The sequence below is a fragment of the Barbatula barbatula genome, assembly GCF_947034865.1.
Source record: "Barbatula barbatula genome assembly, chromosome: 12".
NCBI lineage: Eukaryota > Metazoa > Chordata > Actinopteri > Cypriniformes > Nemacheilidae > Barbatula > Barbatula barbatula.
In genome coordinates, this window is record NC_136775.1 from 3,236,617 (window position 1) to 3,244,066 (window position 7,450).

The 7,450-nt window shown below is 37.4% G+C and overlaps 1 protein-coding gene across 6 annotated transcripts in view; it reads right to left on the reverse strand.

Annotated features, from left to right (window-relative positions):
• Positions 1 to 6,520, reverse strand: part of paqr6 (progestin and adipoQ receptor family member VI) — a 29,604-nt gene extending 23,084 nt beyond the window's left edge. For 5 of the 6 annotated variants that reach the window (XR_013787399.1, XR_013787400.1, XR_013787401.1 and 2 more), the window contains exon 1: positions 6,191 to 6,454. The gene's annotated coding sequence lies outside the window, so the exon portion shown is untranslated. Of the gene's footprint in view, positions 1 to 6,190 lie in introns of all 6 variants that reach the window. The other variant, XR_013787402.1, reaches the window with a different exon arrangement.
• Positions 6,521 to 7,450: the final 930 nt, after the last annotated feature.

Sequence of the window (7,450 nt, forward strand, 5' to 3'; positions counted from 1 at the left end):
GTGTGGGTGTTTCTATCGAGATCGCCATCTTTTAACGATTAATCGTGCAGCCCTATTTGTTCATCGTTTAATCGTTTTCATTGATGCACAACAATGTAAGAAAACTTTTTACACAAGACTCTGGAACCCTTGACTATGACTAAAGCCGTGATCTTCGGTACATAAATCACATTTCCATCAGTTTCTCAAACGGAGTTCTCATATAGCCATAGGGCTCTAGACTGCGATCGTTCTGCGCGGTGCGTGATGAACACATCGGTTTCTCATTCATTCATTTTGTTGCAACAACTAGTAAGATTAAGTATTTAAATTGTATTTATGACAATGTACATATATAATTATTGAGTTACCTTTGAATTTTGAGCTGGCTAATTTAATTTAATGTTTTAAAAATAAAGGCGGCATGTGGAAAAATTACAGCTTTTTGCATAGAGGGCAACAAAGGAGGATTGTGAAGAGTGAAGGTTATATTTGTGTCAGATCATTTCATAGCCAATATATAACTTCAAACTAAATCATAACAACTGTAAAAAATAACAAATACCAAGTTTCTTTGCATTTATATTGGATTTATTTGGCTCGCAACTGTTAATGCGCAAATATGAAGCGGTCCATAGCTGACTAATCATTCAAAAGATTAATTCGCACCAAAAACAATAAATATTGCAAAATATATTTTATCGTCCACACCAACAGACTTTAACAGTGTTATGATCATCGTTCATTAGCTATCATTCATGTTCCTCTGTAAAGTTAACTGTATAGTTTTATAGTCACATGTATCATCCTTGTTATGGCACTGGGCACAATGTACTATATTAATATAACAGAATTATAGATTTTTTATTTTGCACGGCATTGTGTTGTGTTTTTGGAGGATCTATAATTAGAAATGCAATATAATATACATAACTATGTCTTCAGAGGTGTATGAAGACCTTATATAATGATGATTCATTACCTTCGAATGAGCTATTTCTATCTAAATACACCACAGTTCTGCTTGCATTGAATTCACTGTTGTAACTACAGTAGCTCTTAACGGAAAAACTGTGTTTAGTGAAGACATTATTTCCTTCAGCTAAGAAGCGAAAACGTGACGACATCTTAGTTCTGTGTCAGCCACCGTAGTGCTTCAAAAGAGAGGGGTGGCGTGAGCCGTTGTTTGCAATTCACAACCTCACCGCTAGATGCCACTAAATTGAATACACTGGACCTTTAAGGGTAAACAGAAAATGTTTGGATAATGTCCTGGCAGAAAAGTAACTTTCCCATTCCCTTCGTTTTTAACAGTGTAGTGGATGCCTCATATGACTACTACTAGGATTCTCATCTTCGTGTGATCTATTCCTTTGAAAACATGACACAGTAAACTAGCAGAACAGTTTTTGCATAAAGCGGGTATTATGCAAAGAGAACAACCGATACCATTTCGTGCACGATACAATGCACGAAACACGCTAGTATTAATCCACTGGCTAATGTTGATTATAAACATCATAATCAGCTGTTCTATGGACATCAAACATAAACGTAACTTATCTCACTGGGAAACATGTCGGGTTTATATGGAAACAAACAACTCCCAAACATTTCTCATTCCAGCCGCCCATGCGGAGGATAAACGGGATGTTTTTCTGCCTAGAGAATGTCTTTCTGATAGGTGGAGATGTTTGGCTCACAGTCAGACTAACTAAATCCCATGACACATAGTTGTGAGACAGTCAAAACAAGAGTGGAAGATGAGCTCAGCTCTAATGGTTGAGGTCCACCAGCTGTGACCAATGAAAGGCCAGCTATTGTCACTTCTTAAAAATAAGACATACATTGCCATAATTTACCATAAAAACCTTTGGTTTATATAAACCTCAATTTTGAGTTTTTTAAGGCTCTCTAACTGGCGCAGAATCCAGCACAAGTTCCACGACCTTGATTTCTGTTTGGGCATTCGCATGCTACTCTCTCGATATGTAAGCCCTGTCTCGTCCTCCGCAGAAAGTCTGACATTCTTTCTGTGGCGTGTGATTGTGTCACAAGATCTGCCTCAATAGAGGTCTTTATCACCACATAGTGACAATAAGGCCCCTATGCATGTAACACGCTAACGTAAGCACGTTCCGTTCTGCATACATGAAGCTGCATATGTGGTAAGGACGATATTCCAGCCTCCGAATATTCTGGCGACATGATAAAACGTGATCTTGGGATGATGGAGCTGTCTAACTACCACCTAGAAGCAGTAGACTAATAATTATGCAAATGGAGATACTGGGAAGTTTCAGTAATTCGTTTTCAGTCTGAACAAATGGAGGCAGTTCCAGTTTTAAGTGACATTGAGGTGATTGCAATGGTGTTAATGCAGTTACGCAAGACGACGATGCAATTGTCCTGTTTACATTAGTAAAACCTGTTTTGGAAGGTCCAAAAGTCTTATTCCCCGAAAGCAGACTACATGCATGACAACAGCTTTATTTATAATGCAGTTTAGCAATGGTGCTGAAAAAAACGTGTACACAAACTCCTTGACCTTCACATACATACATAAGAAGGATATACAGGAATATAAAACCTCATAGGGACTCAAAAGAGAATTAGAAGAAATAAAACACCCAATAAAACACAGTTTGCGACCACAGTGCTGTGTTGCATTTGGACAGCTTTTAACCACATCTTGTAGCACCTTACTGTATTTGGGAACCTCAGTATAACACAACCCACATTACATTTTTTAAGAAAAAAAAACAATGACTAGAGATGCACTGATACAAAATGTCTCCACCGATAACCGATTGTTCAGAGCGATATCTGCCGATACCAATTCTGAACATTCATATTTTAACTTTCTGAATGTTATTAACTTATAAAATGACTATTAATATTCAACATCAATTGGTATTTATTAATATTTTCTATATACACAACACAAATTCATTGCACTTTACTGTAATCTTTTGATTGACAGGTTATATGGGCCCTGATCATCGGCTGTTTTTAAAATATCAGCAAATAGTGTGAAAACTGGTTTTATCGACCGATACGGATTACTCGCTGCTAAATAGGTGTATCTCTGACAATTACTTTTGCTCATATCTAGGATAAAGGATTACAACCCAACACTGTAAAAAAATCTGTAGGAATTAAAGTATTAGGCCTACCGATTCTTTTTTCTCTGGAAAGATAAAGACTTGTTAATGTTCATTTATCTAAATTAGATAAATATAAATCTACAGTAAGTTACTGACAACTAGCAGCAAAATTATTTTACAGTGAATTATTTTGTCTAGGGACCAGAATATTTAGTGGAGGACATTATAAGGTTATCATGATAAAGTGGAACATGTTTAAAATACATGCGTACATGTTTACATGTGAAACTAGATAGTTATCTATCACATAGTTCCGGTGGCAGAGCAAGGCGCTACAAACACCAAGGTCATCGTGGGTTTGAATCCCATAGAACACAAAAACTGATCTTAGGAAGTAGATCTTAGGAAAACGTGTATATTGTTTTCAAATGTAAAAGATGCTATAAGAAGTTTCATACCTTTAGGTTCGAGTAATAGCATTAGTAAATCTCGTTTTAGCATAACCACTAACTAGGTTTTAACATATTTTCCTTCCTATTTCACAACAAAGGTTGCTTCACTTTTCTCTTTTGCTTGCAAAACTTGTTTATTCTAGAGGCATGAACGGCGAAATATATTCCTTTGAATCTAAAATCGACTCATCCAACTCAAAACGATTCAGGTTTAATAGTTCGGCACTATTGCCAGTTAAGAGTGGATGTTGTTCATTACATCAGAAAAAAACCTTATCTTGCCTTTCAATAAAAATGTATAATAATTGAATACAAACTGTGTTTACAGTAATGGATTTAAAATAGTTTCAAAGTCCAAACTAGTTAGACTACTGTTGTAGGCAGGCAAAACATCTAGTTATGTGTTATGAAAATAATTCATGGGTTTTGCTCCACATTAACAGGTTTTTGCAGTTAGTGCACTTACAGTATCGTATCCTACACAGAGGTCACAGAGTTAACCGGCTTTAAATATCATCAACAAACATTGCACACAGGACTGGCAACAATTTTATCTCGCTAGTCTCGCTAATATGTACACTATATGATCCCCTATAGAACGCAAAGGCCATTATGAATGCAGAACTGTAACGCAAACATCTTTATTCATTTTAAAGATGACACACTCTAGTAAACTAATCTATTCATTTATTAAAGACTTTTATAACTTTTTTCAATTCAAGACACATGGGTGGACGGTTTTTTAACTAGATTTTGGGTCAAAAGACTTTATAGCAAAAATGCCTCACTAGCTCATTTGAAATCCCCCTGAAGTGTATTAAATGATGCATTGAATAAGAGCGATGCATTATAACTACAACTGTTGTCTCACAATGAAAGCTCAATGCAATTAAAGGGACAGTTCAGCCAAAAAATGACTATTCACCCACGTGTCATTTTAAACCTTTATGACTATTTTTTATAAAACGCAAAAGAAGATATTTTGAAGAACACCGGTAACCAAACAACACCGGACCCCATTGATTTCCATTGTACGGGCATTTCTCAAAATATAATCATATCTTATGCAACATAAGGGGGAATACCTGATGGCATGTTGTTTTATTTTTGGATCAACAATTAACTTTAACAATTCAATTCAATTTTATTTATATAGCGCTTTTCACAATTTGCATTGTTCCAAAGCAGCTTTACAGGGGAAAATAAGAAAAACACAAAAAAGGTAAAACACAGTACATGAATAGTTTAACTTGTTATATAAACACCTAGTAAATAATATCTAATGCCAGTGGTTTATTTTGCATATTTTGCATTAAGTGAATGCTTGGCTCTTTAATCTAGACGAGTGTGTCTGATCCTCGAATAGTATATTCCAGAGTTTAGGTGCTACGTATGAGAAAGCTCGACCCCCTTTGGTGGATTTAGTTATTCTAGGTATTATCAAAAGTCCTGCGTTTTGAGATCTTAGAGAGTGTGATGGGTTGTAGTGTGATAGAAGCTCTGTTAGGTAGGTAGGAGCTAAACCCTTTAAGGCTTTATAAGTGATTAAAAGAACTTTAAAGTCAATACGATACTTAATGTGAAGCCAGTGAAGGGTTGATAACATTGGGGTTATGTGATGGTATTTTCTGGACCTGGTTAGAACTCTGGCAGCTGCGTTCTGAACTAACTGTAGTTTGTTTATTGATGATGCAGGACGACCACTAAGTAGCGCATTACAGTAGTCAAGTCTTGAGGTCATAAATGCACGAATAAGCTTCTCCGCGTCAGCAACACATAGAATATTTGGTAACTTGGAAACATTTCTTAGGTGGAAAAAGGCTGTTTTTGTGACATTTGAGATGTGATTTCGAAATGACGGGTCTAATATAGATCACCTAGATCTTTCACAGTATTTGTTGGAGTAACAGTACATCCTTCAACTCGCAATTTATAATCCGAAATATTCGGTTTGCGTGTCTTAACATAGATATAAAACATAAAATAATTGTCAAAAAGCTGTTTAAACAGAGATGACATGAACCACAGTAAACCAACTTCCCAAAAGTCCCGTTAACTAACCACACGTGTACATTGTCGTGTAACCGTCTCTCATATCTGCAGGACATATGAAGAGAGACAGATATGCACAGAAAATAAAGCAGGGTCTGGGAATAGATGCTCTGCATCGCCTATAGAAACAGAGGCCCTGTCACGTGGACTACACTGTATGTGCTCCTGGAAATGACAGGCAGTGACCACATGCAGTATATATTTAATCTCTCCCCGTGGAAAGGGCTTCAAGTCCAACTCACTGTTTCACAGTTTACACCATCACGCAAAACTTTGCTGAACTTTACAAACCCCTTCGTCAAGAACGTGAACACAATGTCTAAAAGAATAACACGCAAACTTGACAACAACATCCATCTTCCCCCTTTTTCACAGTTCTGCCAACTGCTCGACATTTGCGACGAGTCTGTGTGTGCGGTATATGTTGAGAAGATGTCAAGATGCTGTTTTCATCACATTCTTCCACTTAACTCCTCGAACATGGGCGTTTACAAAAGTCCATAACCAATGCACGCAAACTTTCAATGCACGACAACAAATACAAATCTGACACTTTGTAACACTGTTGGGATTTAAACACGGAGTAAACGAGCGCATTACCTCTGAGCTTGATCTGGTCAATGAGATCATTGGCGCGTGTCAGCTGGAGATGTGAGGCCGCCAGTTTGGGATCCAGAGTGTTACAGTTGCCGGTGAAAGAAGTGCTAATAACTACAAGTCCATGGCCGAACTACGAGCTAAAGTTAGTGAGAAGCCCCGGGAATCGATCGGGCTTTGTGTGTCGCTCGCATTCCTCGAGAAACGAGCGCAAACTGCAGTGGAAATCCCACCCTCCGCGCCCGAGCACGCGCTCATTGGACGGGCACATGAAAGAAACTCTGTGTTCGGAATCAGGAGACTCGAACAAAAGCACAAAACCCGTCCATCCACTTTCAGCACGCACACTTCCCTTCTTAAGAAACGACATCAAATCAAAAATGTCTGACTGTGTCCCAGTCTGAATAAAACCTTAGTGTATTGGATATTAAAGTTAGGATTCAAGTGTATTTTTCAATTGTGCAGAGGTCAGTCTGGCCATATTCAATGTAATAGAATAGTTCAAGTTAACAATTTAAGGATATGTTTTTTACACTAAACATGTACAGTATTAAAGAAACAAGTATATACAACTGCATAAAAAGAGGGTTGAATGGCTGTAAACTACAGCTCTGCTGTGCTTATATTGCTTTTAAAATGTGATTATAACATAAACACAAATATTTTTACTTAAGCCAATGAATTGTTCTAACCCCAAACAATGTAGTTGTTAGGATTGGGTCTTATTTCAGCAGGATTTCATGGTGTTCTGTTTATTGCCATCTGCTAGATAAGATCCCCTAGAACAGTGGTCTCCATGTGGTGCCCGTGGGCACCTGGTAGCCCGCATGAACTCTGTAAGGTGCCCGCTAAACACAGGGCTCACCAATAATGCTCAAGACAGCTGACAAATATGTGACTGTAGCCAAGTGCTACATCGTCATGAAAGTTTATTTTTAGCAAGTGTTATAAGCTTATCTGAAAGAATATATAACAAGGCATCACATGTTTAAAGTTTGAATGTATGTTATCAACAAGTAGCCCTCTAGAGGATTTAGAAATTTTGGTAGCCCTCGCTTTCAAAAAGGTTGGAAATCCCTGCCCTAGAAGAATTCAACACCTCACCAGAGACCATTAGTTCCCATCGAATACCAGTACAGTTCCCATTATCAGAATCAGAAAGAGCTTTATTGCAAAGTATGCTTGCGCATACAAGGAATTTGTTCCAACTTCCAGTACACAGAGACAACAACACACAGACAAAAAATAGGCAAATAAATAAGT